This window comes from Athene noctua, chromosome 16 (assembly GCF_965140245.1).
Source record: "Athene noctua chromosome 16, bAthNoc1.hap1.1, whole genome shotgun sequence".
NCBI lineage: Eukaryota > Metazoa > Chordata > Aves > Strigiformes > Strigidae > Athene > Athene noctua.
Genome location: NC_134052.1, coordinates 11,738,986 through 11,756,781, shown reverse-complemented (window position 1 = coordinate 11,756,781; position 17,796 = coordinate 11,738,986).

Here is a 17,796-nt window from a genome sequence, read left to right as displayed (position 1 = left end):
GTTAAGGCAAAACTGCAGACAATAACACCTGCATTCTTGCAAATCCTTTTATGAAATTATGGCAGAAGGGCTAATGTGAAGAAGAACATTATGCAAAGAAAATAAATACTGTAGAGAAAGAAAAGGTGAATCCAGGTTAAGGCAATGTAAATAGCTTTCTGAGATACTCACACCCTTTGTGTCATTTGTTCCTTCTGAAGAAAAGTATTATATTTTAAAGTCAACAGATGTGTTTATCCAAGTCACTCCTAGCTCACTTCACAAGGAAGGCTTTGGGGTTTATAATTTTTGGTTCCAGACAAAGTCATTTTTCTTTGTCTCTTTTTTTTTTTTTTTTCCTTTTAGAAAAAATGTAATACATTTTTCATATTAAGAAAACGAGAGTTTGAAAGATTACTTTTGGCACTTCCCATCCATGACCCCATTTGCTGCTTATGTGAGGGAAAAAAGGCAGAAGATGGTTCTCACTGAGTCTGCAGCCCCTGCAATTACCAGACGTTTGTGCAGAAAAGAACGGGGCCTTGTTAGCCTGTCTAAATCCACCCTCACCCCAATGACCTCACTGCATCTGAAGACACCTGCAAGAACATTTACCCTTGAAGCATCATCAGGGCCACCCTCTGCAGTGCCCATTGCTTACTGCTGAATTTCATCACCCTGAGTATGTGGCTGCTGCCTGGAGAGGTACGGGCATCCCTGCCAGCACAGCTCTGTGTACACAGCCAGCCCTGTGCCTCTGGTAATGAGCGCTCAATAGCAGCCACATCTCTTATTCTGGGAATGTTTGTGTCTTGTCTGTTTGCAATGCATCGGCAATATATTTTCTCAGCATTTCCTCTGGCAAATACAGCAGCTGTGCCTGAGGGAAGCAGTGGCACCCATCCCAAAGACAGAGCACCTCTCCTGCCACACAGCCCTTCAGGTGGTTTTAACTTGTATTAAAAGGAGATTGCAATTTGCCTTGCTCGAAACTGCTTGGTCTTTCTAAAAGCAGCACCTCCCCTACCACAAGGCCTTTTTTTCCCTTTTGAATCTCTTCCCCGGTGTAATCTAGAAAGCAAATTGTGTAACACTGATTACAGAATTCCTCATGTGGCCAGATGAGGGGAGCAGTTATCTCCTTTGCTTTGTAACCTAGTCCCCCCCACCCTTATATTCTCCAGCCCTGTCTGACTGCCTTGCAGCTACTGTTGCCAGAAGGTCTGTTTCCTCTTTAGTTTTCTCATTAACATTTCCACCCAAAGTACATTTTGCATTTTTATTGGTCCTCCCCAGACATGTGGCCTTTCATCTGTTGACATTGAATCCACATGCTGATCTCAGCAGAGCATGCAGACTGCAGCACCTTCCCATGCCACACCTTCCACGCATCACTGCTGATTTTCCAGGTCACATCCCATCACCATCCCATGTTGCACGAGCAACAGCATCCCTTCCCCCATGCCTGGACCAGGCCCTATCCTGCACATCATGCAGCTGCCCCCAAACCTGCCCTTTAACACTCCTTCTGCCACAGCACTGCAACGAGTCTGTGCTTTCCTTTCAAAAAATGCCTCTCATTTATGTGGTGCCCACTATTGCCTGCTGCCTAATAACCAGAATGTGCGTGGTCTCACTGACACCCGCAGTGGGGACAGTGCACCCTGGGTTCCTTCAGTCACTTGGAGATGGCTCCAACCCCCACCAAAATCAACAGAGGCTTTGTTAAACTGTGGGGATGGTGGTGTCCATCAGCTACCCCGCTCCTGGTGCTCCCCACTCACCCGGTATCTGTATAAGGAGTTACCTTCCCTCAGCAAGAGGATTTCCCTTTTCAGGGAAGGGGATCACAGAGAACTAGAGGTGATGCCTAAGAGCTCCAAAATTTTTCCATAGCGTGGATGGGCTCTCCCAGGCTTTTCCACGGGCCCTAGAAAAGCTCTGATCAATTTTGGCCAGGATTTTAGTTAAAAAGTTAAATGAAGTGAGGAGAGCTGGAGAGATGGCAGAGGTGTGGGAAAAGCTCAGCCCTGACGTGGTGCCTCAGATGGACCTGAGGCGTGATGGTGTCTGGAAACACATACGCCTGGTCATGCGTTCAGGTCTGCTGCTGGGTCTGCTCCTCCTCTGTGACATGTGTAGCTCCAGCTGACATTAATAGGAGTCACATGTGCATCTGGACAGAAGAATTACAGTCTGAAACAACCCCTCGGCACATGGAAGCTCTTGCTGTTTCAAGGCCTATTTCTTCCTTGCACACAACAAAGCAAAAAATCCCTCCTGCTTGTTTTTGTCTTGGTATTTGTCACAGATCCCAGTGCAGTAGTCAGCCTTAGAGCAGACCCTCAGAAAAGATTTCTGCTTACTTCAGACCATGAATTAGTTGTCAGAGAAAATTACACTGTAATCCTGGGAGATACAATAAAGCTGTCCCTTAGGTTAGGCCCTTGCCAGTTGGAGGTGATTCTTAATACAGATTTCACTCCACATGTGTCACATTTGCTAATTTTCCATGAATGATTCCCGATTTTCAATCGACCCTGGTCTTCAGGTTCATAAAACTTCATTCTGCATTGAAGTCTTTTGGCAATGTGGAGTTTTGCCTGAAATAAAATAGGAAAGAGACATCCAGAAAAATAAAATCAGTGAGGTTTTACAGAGGGTGCGGCATTACCGTCAAATGGTACAGTTTGTGCTACTTCTACTGAACGGGGAGATGTTCCTGTAGATAAGGTGCTAGGTTTTAAGAAATATGGATTCAGCTTGTACTTCTGAAAAGCTTTAGACTGAGCTTGTAAATGCTTTGGGACTCAACTTTTCCCCTGTAAATACAGTCTTTATTTTTCCCGTTGTGTCTATTCAGACCATGATTTTACAAAGGGACCCAGGGGAATTGCCCTACGAGTCCCATAGAACAATAAGTCTGTTCTAGTTTCATTAAATGCCTCAGTGAAGCCCTTTCCTGGGAGAGTAGATCATTCACCCCGCTTTCCTACACACCAACCTGGTCCTATTTACACAAGCTGACAGACTACCTGATGGAGCCATTATTCTCTTTTCACGTATAGTCTAAACTATTTCCTCTTGCTGGGCACTGAGCAGTTTTAAATCAAGATGTCTTAGTTCATGGAGGTTAGGAACAGTCTTATAAAACACCTTATTTCTTCCTTGCTCCTATGTAAATCTATTTTATTGGACAATTGGAAAACATAACACTTGGCTTGTGTGGATAACCCCCCACGTGCTTCCAAATACAGTATACAGTACTTTTTTTTTTTCTTTTTTCAGAGTAAGCTTTTCATGAAAGCCTGTTGTTCCCTGCATCCAGGCTGAGCTTTTGGAGAGCAACCTGCCTTCCTGCCTGAAATCACACCCAAAAAGAGACCCTTGGCCGGGAACTCCACACAAGAAGACATTTCAGGGCTGAAATTCAGGTCACATCCAGGTGGTTTTGTTTGATTTTAAGCCTGAGAATACAGGTTAGACCAGTACTGTAATCAATGGAAAAACCTCCAAGGGGTTTTAATAGTTCTCTGTTGCCTGTTCTGCCTTGTGAAAGGGGGTGTCTGACCAGAAATTAACCCCTGAGGCCCCTACGCCGGTTCCTCAGCCATGCAGCCTCTCACCACTCATCCTTGCCATCCCTCCCAAGTGCGTTCTGGCACGCAGAGTTTGTTCTGGCTGGGAATTCGGTTTACAAAGATTAAAGAGATGCTGTGTGGTGGGCAGCGAGCCTCAGCAAGCGAGGAGATAAAGGCAGCATTGGAAGCAGCATGGGCACAGTGTGCACTGGGGGCGCTGGGGGAATGGGCCAGCTGGGGACACGGGAGGAGGTTACACATTCTGAATACACATGAACTAATGATAAATGCACCAGCCTCCACACTTTGAACAAGATATGCTGGCCTGCTTGAAGCCTCCATCCCTTATATTGCAGCATCTGGGTCTCTCTAGGCTCTGGTGTGATACAGTGCAACCGTTATGCTCTGCAAAACTGCTTGTCAACTGCCCAACGGCTATACAAACAAGGCAGGAAAACACCGCTTGAATATTTAAAAATCATCAACAGGATCCTTTAAACCACAAGCTAATGCCTCTGGTTGACATTTAATACTCTGCATTAAGAAAGAAATAGTTAACTGAAACACCACCTCATTTTTAGTCAGGCAATATCTTGCACTTACTGTCATTGACAAAAGTTATTTTCACTTAAACTATGCTACTGCAGCACAGGACACAAAAAAGGAAAGGATTTACTGCTGAATGCTAAGTCATACTTTATTTTGCTATTTAAGGAGCTAATAGAGTAATGTAATATAGAGAGCACAGACCCAAATAAAAGTTCATATGTTACTGCCAACTCCAAGCAATTTAGTTATGTGACTCAGACAGCATAATTGTGAAATTGGCTTAGAGCTCATTACGTTGTTTTATTTTTATCTGTTTGAATGTTTAAATGCGTGCTTGAGGTTCATTGCATTTGCCTTGAGACCCAAAGCTTCATCTCAGTTGTGTGTTGAAGATTTTTAGTGTAATTGTATGGGCTGCAAGGCTATTTTTTATTGCTGAGAGCAGAGATCCTCACTATTGCCTGTAAGATTTGGACTGCAAGTAAAACATTAAATGCACCAAAACACAATAAAATGAAGAGGACATGGGAACCCTTAACACAGACACACTGTGGCTCTGCCCCATCTAGCCACCCACCTACTCTCTTCACCCACAGTTTGCAGAGGATACAGGGTGTAAAGGATGTGCACAATAAAACGCATTTCCTGACAGGAAACTGAGTATGGATTTAACTCAGTCTGTCTCCAAACCCAGAGATGAAAAATGTAAAATTCTAAAACATTAATTACAATGTGGAGGGTGACAATTTTGCACCGTGTTAGGGTGCTTTTCATAAGACAGCCTCCCAGACTGCGTGCGGGTGCTGAGTGTTTTCAAATGTAAATCTGATCGCAGGCTGCAGCCCATGTGGTAGATAAACAAGCTGTATTTTTAAACGCAGTGTGAAATGTGGGGGCTGACGTGACCATTATCAGAGCCTCATGCATGAGTTATGAGACATCATAAAATATTTTCATATTGCAACAATGAAAACTGAAGCTGCTCTGTGGTAGGCTTGTTTGATCTGATAGCTCACCCAGCTCCCTTTACTGGGTCTAGCAGGAGGGAGAAATGTTTCTCAAGAGCCGTACTTCTGAATGCTAAGCTGTTTTCTCATGAATTTCTTTCAAAGAAGAAAAACTTTCTAATGGAATGACTGATGAAGAAGTGACGATTAAGACAATGCAGGTGACATTTTCAGCAATTTAGGGACATGGACCCTGACCACAAAGCAGCCGAACTAGTCAGGTAGTTGGGTTGAAACGGAGTTCTGCTGTGAGTTTAAAGTATTAGGTCAGCTCCTTTTGTTAAACAGTCAATTAATGTATTTTATTCTGAAAATGAGCATTCCTAGGGGTTCTTTAGACTAATGGTACACAACTGGATGGAAATAACAAACACAGTCATTTCATCTCCTTCCAAATAACCCATCTCCACACGCCTTTGAGACTAATCCCATAAATTCTTAACACCACAAATTTCCTTTTCCTTTGATAGTCTCTTTCATCTTAATTTATTCTATTGCATTCCTTATGTAAGTGATTATTCTTAGTCTTATTTGCATAACCAGATTATATTTTACAGAATACCTGCCAGCTGAGTTTCTGCATGTTAGCGTTAGAGTCTGGGAGTATAGATCTTGAGTGTTAGGTTTCATTCCTCCCAGGGACATTGATTTCCTGAGTGATCTTGAACTAATATCTGATTTCGCTGTGTTTCACTGCTGCTGTGGCAGTTATTCTGCAAATACAGGAGATGCAGATGTCTGAATTCTCTGGAAATCCTCCTGTGAAAATCTTAGTCTGGGTCATTCCTTCTAGCAGATGTAAATGCTTCTTTTCATGAAGTGCAAAGTGGGAGTAAGTGGGGAAGGAAAGCCCAGTGGTGCCATTGCTGTTGCAAGTAGCGGGGCTGAAAGGCCCTGACAGACAAAGGCGAAGCAGGGCAGTACGTCTGTACCAGTGTCTCAGGAGCATTTTGCACTCAGGCCAGCCACGACCAGGCATTGGCTTGTGGACTTGGCTTGGATCCCACCAACTTGGAGCCATGGCAGCGTGTGGCCGGGTCTGGAAGGGCCGATGGTGCAGACATACCCTTCCAGGCAGCGAGTCCAGCTCTGTGGTTTCTGGCACTGCAGGAACGACTTCAATGGCATGAACCCACGGGAAGAGCTGGACCTTGGAGGGTATTGCTGAGAGTCTAATTTGTCTTCCTGTCATGGGCATGAGGTTCAACTACTTTTTTCCCCCTCACTCTATTTATTGAGGAATATGATAAAAATGCATGTAAGTGGTTAAATATTCTGAACTGTTTCAGCTTGGCAGAATATCCTTCTTTTCTTGTCTTCACAGTATTTTGCTTTGGGGACACACAGGCACACTGAATTCATGTCTGTGGTGCTTTTGCATTGAGCTGATTCCAGTCAGCCTAATCACAAAGCTGGGCAAAGGAAAAACTGAATTTTCAAACTGATGACACATTTATACCAGAATTGTAACTTTATAATATTAATGTATCATTTAACTTACATGTATACTTTGGAATGTTTATAACTACTGTAAATCATAGGCGAGAGCGGCCAAGAGAGTGCCACACAACATTCCTAGTACAACTCGTAAAATAAATACAACAATTGCAAGAGAACAACATTCCCTGTTTCAAAAGGGAAAACGTAGCCGCTCTGCTGCAGATGGGAAATATGCTCAATTAAATCTTCATGAAGCCCAGGCACATGCAGAGGCAGTGCCGTGGCATTTTCTCTGCACTGCCCCAGGTGCTACCGCTGTGAAATTCGGCAGATTTCAAGGGACAAAATGCCATCGAGCCAGTGCCAGTGAGGTGTTGTGTTGCTGGGAAATGACGTCAGACGTTTTCTGGTGACGCCGCTTGGCATCATGGTTCATTTCAGTATGACAGCCCAGATTCGGTGATGTGATCTTCCTCCCGCCCTATAAGTGGCTGCTGAAAAGCCATCCCCCTGCAGCGTGCAACTCTCTGACCTCTGTCCACCTTGTCTTGCAGGGTACCTTGAAAAGAATAAACCCCTACTGCTTCCTGACCCGTAAAATTCTGTGGCCGATTTCTGACCTATTAACCTTTAGTTTTTCTTTTAAGGTTTATAGTACTTTTATGACTTGACCAGCGGAGTGTAAAATACACATTTAAATGCATTCAACTCAGATAACAATCTCATCATTAAAAGAGCCTAGCTTCTTTGTTTGAAGTTAATCACTCAAATTCTGGATTCATCAGCACACTTACCAATAACTGTTTTTTATCCCTGAAGTTGGCAATGTAACATGGCACAAAGATCTTCAGTTCTTAAAAGACAGTAAAAAAGATTACGAAACTTATTGAAAATTCCCCTCAACTTTAGAGCAAAATCTACAGAAAAAAATCAAAGCTGAATTTGAATTGAGGACATCTTCAAACATTAAAAATGAATCAGCTTCTGAGATTCAGGTGAAAGGATGGCTGTTTTTCTAGTTTTATTATGCTAAAAATACAGTTGAGCAGCAAGCACAATGTGGTAACATTGCACAGGCAGCAAAATACCAAAATAACACCAAGGACAGGAGACTGTTTTAATGTACTTTCTGGTAAGTTATTTAACATGCTTTTGTTGGCAGGGCAGATGGTTTGGGGCTTTGGATCAGGCCTGGATTACTTAGAGCAGGCAGTAGGCAGTGCCTCTCACGTAATGGTTGTTCCCAAATACAGCTGAAAGTCAGTGTAATGGGACACTAAGTTCTGTTTCTCTTCTCTAACACTGACACCATGAGTATCCCAGCATGTCCTTAAGTTTGGAAGGAAAAAACCTCATCATTTCATTGCATCTGCAGATGCTGAACTGGGGTCCTCATTTTACCAAGAGGTCCCAACTGCCCCTATCACTGGCGGGAAGGACAGGACCCAGAGCTCTCTCCTGGGCTGCAGAAGCCAAATGAGTTAATGTGCAAAGCAAAGCTGATGTCAGAAATGGGTTGGCAGAGCCCAGGGCAGGCTTGGCACTGCTGTCTGCCAGGGGCAGGTGGAGAAGAAGAGCCATGTACAGCAGAATCAGCCCCTCCATCTGCTTGATGTTGCTGCTGAGTAACTTCACTCTGGAAAACTTAATGACCCAAAAAATGTGTTTCCTTGTCTCACCAGTTGGATCATTTCTTGTTATGGTCAACAATTAAAAGTTTTATTTTAATACATTGCCTAATTTATAATGGTCTCTGTCCATCATACACAGAAATGCTCATATTTTGAGTAAAATATAACTGTGCCTGTGTTCATAAACTTTCTCTGTGCAATCCTTGGCCTCTGCATTTAAGAAACGTGACCCTAGGAGGTGTTTATAGAAGGCTAAATATAGGTTTATCTGTTCTAGTCTTTCCATGAAAGATCTTTTTCCTTCAACACATGGAGATTAAATACACAGAGCAATATTAGTTAACACTTAAGTTATGGCATGCTGCGAAAAACGCCAGGGAAATTCCGTTTTGAAGTTGACGTTCCAGTCCCAACTCCTGTTGACTTTATATTTCTTTTCTCTCAAAGGCATGAACTGAGGATAGGGTGTCACTTGAAGCTGAGTGACACTGCTTCAGACAGCCGTTTGGAGAGACACCTCGTATTAATCTCTTTAGGTGCACTCTGCGGGTTCGTTTGGGCCACAGTGGAAAGCAAGAGCAAAAATCCCACTCTTCTCAGCAGCCCAGAACCTACTGAAAGCAGCATCTGCAAGTCCAGTATATTAAATGAGTTAAATAAAAGAAAATGAACCGAACTTGAGGGAATTTATGTCAGACCAGCTGTTTGTGTGCATCTTCTGCTGGTCTTAACTCTCACACTTTGGGCTTTCCTGTTAGCATTTACAATAATATCATTGCATCATGGTCCTAGTGTTTAATATTCCCTCTTTCAAAATATGAAGTTGCAGCTGACTCCCTGTATCCTTCTGGGATAAATGCAGAAAAAGCTTTACTTAACAGCTGCTATATATTATTATTATTACCTATTACATCATATCTTATTACAGCTCTATTACAAGTTTCCCCTAAAATCTAATCACATTCTGAAATTGTTTACAGCAAAACTAGAAACGGGCTCAAGACATAAAGTTCACATCCCAGCATGGGTCTGAACTTTCTTGCAGTTCAGGTTTATTCAGACGCAGCATTTAACTCTCTTGCTCCTGAAAGATGGGAGCAATTGCAAAGTTTGGATGTGCGTCGCAGTGCCACAGCTGTGAATATGTCAGGGGCACCTGAGAGTGGTGGCAGCTGAGAGAGGGTTTTACTTTCTGGTGTGTCCTTGCTCTGAGACTGAAAAGCAGAGAGATAAGGACTGAAGTTTTGGTCCTGCATACATGAATAGCAAAACTGCTGTTGATTTCAGCAGAGCCAGAATTTCACTCAAACTGAAGAGATGGCTAGACAGACAGAGAGACAGATACTAATTAATTAACTCATTTGAGCTAAGCTAGGCTTATTTCTTTACAATGCAAGTGAACACTGACAGAAGTGTGTCATCATACTGATGTTAAGCTGTTTATGGCACATGTCTGGGAGACCAAGATGGGGAAGGACAGAGGATTTGTGGTGATTTGAGGCTCCCAAGATATAGAGAAAAGCTATTCTGTGCTCAGGTTTGCCAGCTGAAAAGGGCCCAGAGCCTGCCTGGACCTCCAGGGACCCAGTCCAGCTCACTGGGAGCTTCACCACGATGCCCAAACTTCTCTTGCCTTCCAGCCTTGTGCAGACTGTGAAACGGCCCCTTGCAAGACAGCAAAGGTGTTGCTGCAGGGAAGGACGCGCACAGCTTCTCTTACAGGAGCAACCCCTGCTACTGTGGGCAAATCTTCACAGGATGGGTCCCTTAGCAGAAGTGCATGCTCATAAAGGTGGAATAAAAACAAACCAGGTCACTAGCCTCATCCACACACTGACATTTCTATAGGTCTTTGCTTTACAGCTATGATATTAAGTAGTTTGGCTAACTTTTTAGAAATGTTACTATTTTCTCGACAAAATGTCAAGTAAGTTTTCAGGGGGGAATACTTCATAACTGAAGTATGTTTTCCTAAGGGCAATAAACCACTAAGAAATGTACTTTTTTCCCACCCAGTCTTTGAGCCAAAACTTTCACATGTTTTTCAAAGAAATAAAATTATAGGTGTTTTTCTGTAGTAGGGTGAAGTACCACCTGGGTGGCAGTGGTAGAAAGCTGGGCAAACTTTATAAATCTAGAAGGGGGAGATTGTTTTGGCTTGACTTAGGGTTACAGCCTGGGTTTCCTATGCATAATTTTAAAAGGAATTGCTCAAAGCATCAGGAAACTCTTGCCAGTACACTATACCCAGTGTACAACTCTTACCTCTTTAGACTCATGGAAGATTGCCACGGCTGAAGAGAGGACTTTTTCAGTGCAATGAACAGTGGAGTCGAGGCAGACGTTTAATTATTTCTGTATCTGACAAACCCACATCCCATACACATGCTGGTTTAAGAGACCAGAAGAATGTAGAGTCAATCGAAAATCATGAGTTGGACAACATGATTTAATTTGGTTTCTGTTCTGGGGTTGAGCTGGGTTCCCATGGTCCCCTGGTCATGGGGAGGGCAGCACTGGACTGGTGTCTGGGACACCTCCAGTCTAATCTCAGCTCTGCAAAACTAATGGGAGAGTGTGGGGGATTTTTGTCATTACTGGTAAATAGCTGAGGGGCTGGAAACGCACTTTTGTTTTGGTCATTTTAATCTCTGGCATCAGAGTGATCAGAATGTGAGCAAGTACTTTTTCTGATTGAAGTAATAGAGAAAATAAACATCAGTTCATCCACGATCACCTTACATCGGAGAGGGAAGGTGACGAAAGGGGAAGGACAAGGAAACTTTTGCTAAAATTCCTAACAATGGTGCAAGACCACTAAGAGTTAAGAATTGCCTTGCTGGGCTGCCTGGCACCCTGACTGAGCAAGCCAGGCTCTGAGTACTTTTTTAAATATTAAAAAACAGGCAACATAAAATCTCTCTCCTGGAAATCAAACAGAAGGAAAGCTAAAGTAAAGCTACAAAGGAAATCTCGTTCTTTGGCCTGCTCTGTGTGCTGGCTTCCTACGTGCCGGGCTGAGGAAACTCTGAATCCTGTGGAAGAAATCCATGGAGAGGAAGCAACAGCCATCGCACGGTATAAAAGATGGGGCTGGTTTTAATCAGGGCTGATTCTTCACAAATAACAAATGGGAAGGAGAGGTTAAAGTGGGGCATAAGGCTAAGCCAATAAAGCCTTTTTTGAGACAAAATAAGAAGGGCGTATTTCAATATGCCACAGTGGAGAGAGTCAAATGAACTAACGTGTCTAGGATGTACAAACACTGTCTGACTCCAGGCTTACGCTGCCTGCCCAGCTCATGGCGAGCAGCAGGCTCTTGATTTAGGAGCTCTGAGTAACCCTCGTCAGAAGGCGAGTCTCTTTGGCCATGTAACGTGGCCAGATCTTAATTGAATTAGACATCTAAAATTAGACAGTGCAAACGTCCACGCTCCTCCATTCCCTCCCCACCCTCTCAACATGCACATGCATCATTTGCCTGGGAGAGTCCTAGCATTTTTCAAACTTCATTGGGGGAAAAATATAATTTTTGGAACATCAAATTAGTGAGAAATGTGTGAACAAGAACAGTGTTTGGCTCTGCCTGCATCCAGGATGCGGAGAGCTTTCCTCCGCGGGTGAAAGCTGGGGTCTCCTGCCTGAGTGGAGTGGGTGAAGGGTGTTACTCATGTTGCTGGTGAATGCAGTGAAGGTTCCCAATGGATTTAAATGTGATATGAATCCAGTGCACAGTTTTTAACAAGTTCTCCTGAAGCCTGAATCTAACACTAGCCCTTGCCATGCTCCTTTTCCTGATATTCTAGTGTGCTCAGAGATTGGATAACTAGGCTGGAAATGAGAGAGTGCTGGTGACAGAAGGCAACATTTCAGAAGGAGATCTCGATCTGATGGCCATGTGGGGGGTTGGCACTAAATCATTTAGTGCTGCAGCACCAAGGCTAAATAATGATTCCAGCAAGCTGTGCAAATGCCTTGGGTACCAGCTGATGTTAAGGCCCAGGAAAAAAAAAAAAAACCAAAACAAAACAGCTTTCTGGATTTCTGTAACAGATATTGGCAACACCTAGAGCAGAATCTTCCAAGACCACAATAAAATTTTCAGTGCTAACTGGATTTTTTTTCAGCATAAAGCTGTGGTTTGTGTGGGTTGCTCCTTAGTGTCTTTCAAGTAACTAGCCTGCTGCTATGCAAACATTTGGGGTATGCAGTGGCCTGTGTGGATGCTGTCTTGATTTATAGTAAGCCCTGGGAAGAACTCCTATAGCACCTGAAAGCAATCTTTCAGCAACTCAGGGAAGCAGAGTTGACTTTTAATTCCCCAGTGTTCAGTAAGAAAGCAGGAAACGATTTTATATATATATATATATATATATATATATATGAGATATAGTAGGACAGGGGAGTTATGAAACCAGAGATATGTAAAATGCAAGCTATTAAAATGCACCTATTACTGACTACTAAATGGCAGGTGAGATCTTTTCTGGGTATTGCGGTATATTATTGGAAATTTATTCCACATTTTGCAACACTGGCTGCTCCATTAACTGATCTCACTAGGAAAAAATCATCTCATAAAATAAATATGACCCCATGGTGTGTGCTAGCCTTTCAAGGACTGAAATCAGTTCCTAGAGATCAAACGGTTTTCATGAGCCTGGAATTTTGAGGTCTGTAGGGGGTGAATCTCAATGTCAATAATCTTAAATCGGGGTCAAAATTAGCACAAAATTTAAAAGGATAATTAAAAAAAATTCACATTTGCTTGATAAATTATCTGAAAGAAGTTGAATTCCCTGGGTATGCAGAGATTTTAATAAAGCGGATCACAGCATTTCCCTGGAAGGAATTATATGCCACACTAAAGCATAGGTGGTTAAACAACAGGAAATTCATAAAGCCAAGCAGAACGTTAGTGATTGAGCAACTTTATATGATCAGTTTAGTAACTTAGGTTTGCGTTGGACCCAATATACCAATGAATGTATTTTTCCCAGAGTGACTGAGAACAAAGGGATCCGTTTCTCGTAATGCAATTGCTCTTTGCTGAAGTTGATTTGGAACAGATCTTCCTAAGTATAAATCTTTTATTTAAAAAAATAAATAATTAAAAAATTATCAAATACAAGCTAGAAATCTTGCAGTAAAGTGGCGTTGCCTGTGATTTCCAGGACACCAAAGATTACCCCGGTCTCCTCCTTGGTGAATCTCTGGTTTGCCAGAGCCCACAGGCTTGACTCAGAGTGCAACAAATGAGGGATGAAAACAGCTATTCATGCAGAAAACTCTCTGGTGTAAGATTGTTTCCTTCAAATAAAATTTTTCCTGGGTTTCATGATTCTTCACTCCAGAAGCAAACAAATTTCAGCAATAAAGGAAGGGAAAACCAAGCTGGTCTGGAATATAATTTTCATTCCTAGGAGTGAAGGATGGACTTGGCTAAAAGAAAAAAGACTAAATCTGTCCTGAAGGTAGAAAGAAAGTGTGCAAGTGACACAAGCCAGTGCCTCACCTGCTCTCTGGCACTGGCATGCACATGCTGCCAAGAGAGAAATCACAGGCGTGCTGTGAACCCACCGTGCAGAAGGTGGGTACCCAGAGCCCTTGAGTACACATCTGAAACTGCATTTTAGTGCAGCTGAATCAAGCCATGTCCTCAGTCTGAGCAACTGCACTATATTCATTCCTATCATTAATCTTTCTCTGCATCTCATGTCTTCAGTGGTTTCTGAAGAGGTTTGGGTTGGGTTTTTTTTTTCTCCCAAAGAATACAGCTTTGCACAGCACTAAGGATACATTCCTATAGCAACACCAGTAACTGCAATAGTGGCCCATACAACTCCAACCCTTCCACCCTCTATCTGCACTACACACAGGGAAGTGATACTTCCTCGGAGGCAGTGGCTCACCACTGTGTTATGGGTGTTTCTCTTCACACTGACTGGGAAATCTGCAGTATAGTCACTGAGACCTGGGTATTAAATTAAGCCTTTGTTTTTTTGTGAGCTCAGGTGTCCAGTTCACATTTGAGCCCAGGCCTTCTACGTGGAGAGCCAACTGGGGTTTGCAAGAGGGAGAGTGGGGAAATGTAGGTACAGGGGAGCAGACCCATGGTTTGCATTACTCCTTTGTGCACCCAGGACCAAGCAATGCTCTCCACAGATCTGAGGACACCCTGCAGTACTAACAGTGGTTCAGTTAAGGTGCTGTTGAAGGAGGGAGACTATTTGCTTTTATCCTTTGGGTACTTGCACTTGAAGGATTCATCTGAAAAAACATGGAAAACTAGCTAGTCTCTACACCCTGAATAAAAAGAATCCCTCACACTGCTTCTTCCCTCTGTGAAACATGACATCTGGCCCGGTCATTTGGTTTTCCATCCAAAAACCCTGACCTCAAGTTCTATTTTCTTAGGCACGCTTATATTTAATTAAAAGGAAACTATCAGACGTAAAAGTAACCCTCTTAGATATGCTGTATCCAGTCCCAGGTTAGGCCTGTTCACGACTTCTCCATGTACAATTTCCTCCAGGATTCCACCCTAAATGGAGACCAGTGTGATGCAACACCACTTTCAGCACAGAAGATAGGGTAATGCTGGCTTGACAAGTGAAATTAATTATTGCATTCCATTAATTTTGAGTCATGCGCCCAGCCCATGGAAGCTAGGAGAACCTTGTGAAAAACAAACTCACTACATTGTACTGTAATATTATTCTTGGCCAGAGTTTCAGGCAGCCTGCTGGTGTCCTCCTGAGCGGCCGAGCTCCACGGCGGTTTCTCCACTAGCATCAGTAGAGCAGCTGCTGTCTTCAGAGAGAGAAATAGAGGCTCAGTCTTCATCTGGGACTATAATAAGGACAGCAAGGGCCTCCTCGGGATACTTAAATGCAAGCATGACTTGGGAGGGTGGTGATAGTGGCTCTTGATACTTTTGAGTGTTGAGCTCCAATTACATTTTTACTTGCAATTACTAAGCGACTGCTTTGAGCATTTCCTGTGCAAAACTTGGCATGTGCCATAGGCATGGCTGTGGCAGGGAAGGGACTTTGATCCTTCTGAGAACAAAGTGACCTCCATAAAGGCCCCATGACAACTGCGTGAAATCTCCTGCACCACAGTGTTCAGCTGAAACCCTGCGGTAGCATCTTTGCAGTCGTAAAGAGGAATGGCTTAGTGTGACTCAGAGCAGAAACACTGCCCATCCCAAAAGTTGTATTAAAATTTTGAGCGTGAGTCAGCCCAGTTCCCTCTGGGGAATACAATTACTGTCAGCGAGTGTCTGCTAAGCAAGGCCCTGCTCAGAGATCATGTCCATGAGTTTCTCCCATGGGAACCGGTGCTGGAGACACCCGGGTACGGCGCTGGCCTGGCATCGCATCGGTAAGTCCGTGACTCATGGTGGTGGCTGTCTTGCAATACTGACTTCATCAAACCACAGGGCTCTGGTGTGGATCTACCAGACTTCAGGAGAAGGGGATAAAGCAGAGCTTCCCAGGCTCGTCCATAGGCTGGCCTCATGTTATGATGGAAAGATAGTTTGACCCCTTCTCCTTCAGTAAGGACAGCGATTAAGCACAGAGGAGACAAAACTAATGGATAAGCCTTTTGCATCCTCACAAAAAGAAGCAGAAACCACGTCCAGAGTCTGCAGGCCAACACAACAGTCCCCGTCCCAGTCCCCGCTCTTCTCTCTTCAGTCTATTTCCTGGCAGACTGAACTGGGCTGGGCCTCTGTATTAACTGACTTCACTTACTTTAGTAAACAAAGTAAATCTTTTGCCCCAGCTGTACAACGGCTTGTGCTTAGCAGTCCTCTGGGTCTCTTCCATATGTGCTGCTGGGCTGAAGAGACACAAGCCTTGCTCCTCTTGGAGAGCCAGGACCTGCAACAGTGGCTTCCCCAAGCCCACCCAGAACCTCCACGCTCACCTCTTCACTACCAGTGTCAACAGAGCGCTTCCCACCCCACCTCTTTTCCTTATCACCCTTTTTCCATCTCTCTCTGACAGATAATGAAGTATATAAGTGCTGTCTTGTCTCAGGTATCTGTCTGGGGCATCAAAAAATCTTCCCTGCTGTGAACGGAGGTGCTTTGACACAGTTCAGGCAGTGGCTGTTCGCACGCTATGGGCCGCTGGCACGCACCGCTTCTGGCTCTCCTCCTGATTAGCTTTCTGCTGTCAGGCTGCTCATTTTGTGTGGGAAGAGAAACGAGGATACCGGCAACAGAGATAAAATTAACTGTGCAGGCAATCTGAAAAGCCTTTCACTGAGCACAAGGACAAAGCGAGGAGGATTTATCAGCGGGAAGGCAGCAGTCGTGAAGGACGGCAGAGTGATAAAGCACCTCCATGTGCCCCAGAGCAGCTTTCTCACATGTGCCCCCGCTTTGACCTTTTGGGATGAGCAGAAGGGATGAGGAGAAGCTCCATCTCCCCAGCACGGTCCAGCCTTGCCACCATGCTGCCAGTGCTGGGTGCTTGGCACTTTCGTGCCAGGGGTTCCTCCAGGCAGCAAAAAGGAGGGGCTGACCCAGGATGTGGGAGGCTTGGAAGGGATCTTGTTAATGTTGGGTTTCAGTGGAGAAATTTTCAGCTAGTAGTATTATTTTAGGGACAAAAGTTTTCTTCTCAACAGAGTCCCACCTTTTTGAGAACTGAAAAATCTTGAGTCTCATTTCTTCATTTTTTGAGTATGAAAATTCTTTGCAAGAATCTTCCATGGAAATCATTGGTCTTTCTGTGACTGGCTGCTTTTATCTGCTTGGCCTTGGAGGAAGAAGAAACAGAAGGACAACCTCCAGAAAGACAGCTTCCCTCCTGGTGAGCACAGGAACTTATTTTCCTTTCAGTGTCCCCAAACAGGCTCTGCACTTCTGACTGTAGAGGATGCTGTGTTTGCATGCCAGCTCAGACCCTGCTCCCCAGGAGGAGCTGAAGTACCATGGTAAAGGCAATGCAGTGCACACAGGTGTTGACTGTATGGATGCACAGTCAAATGGACTCTGTCTTTTGTAGGAAAACCTCACGTTGCACCAGGGTGAATGATACAGAAGTCATCCTCATTTCTTGCCTTTTCAGCTGAGCATCTCAAAGAAAATTTCACATCTGAATGAATAAAATTGCACGCATTGTCTCCCACTTCACAGCCAAGAATCTGAAGCTGAAGATGACAAACCCAAACCACATGGAAGACTAAAGCCTGTGCTAACCCTGTGCTAACCGTGAAGCTGGCAAGAGCCAGCCCAACAGCACAGACCTGATAGGAAATTCAAAGTTATGTAGTTCACTAACAGTAGGGAGCAACCTAGTCTTCCAGGTGTAAAAATATTAATAAATATTAACAGATCAAGGCTCTTAGTCAGGAAAAAACAAGTCAGAAACATTTTGCAGAATCTTATTGATTAAAGTGAAATCTCATTTAAAATAGTCAATAGTGGTAGCTCTGACTGTACCATTTAATTTTAGTCACATCAAAATGTTTCAGTTTGGTAAGAAGAAGCAGCTTTTTATTAACAGTCTCAGTTGGATTAGTTCTGATTTATGTTACACATCAACCTTAGAATAAGTAATTTTAAAATTTTGTTTTAGGAAGGACTGCAGT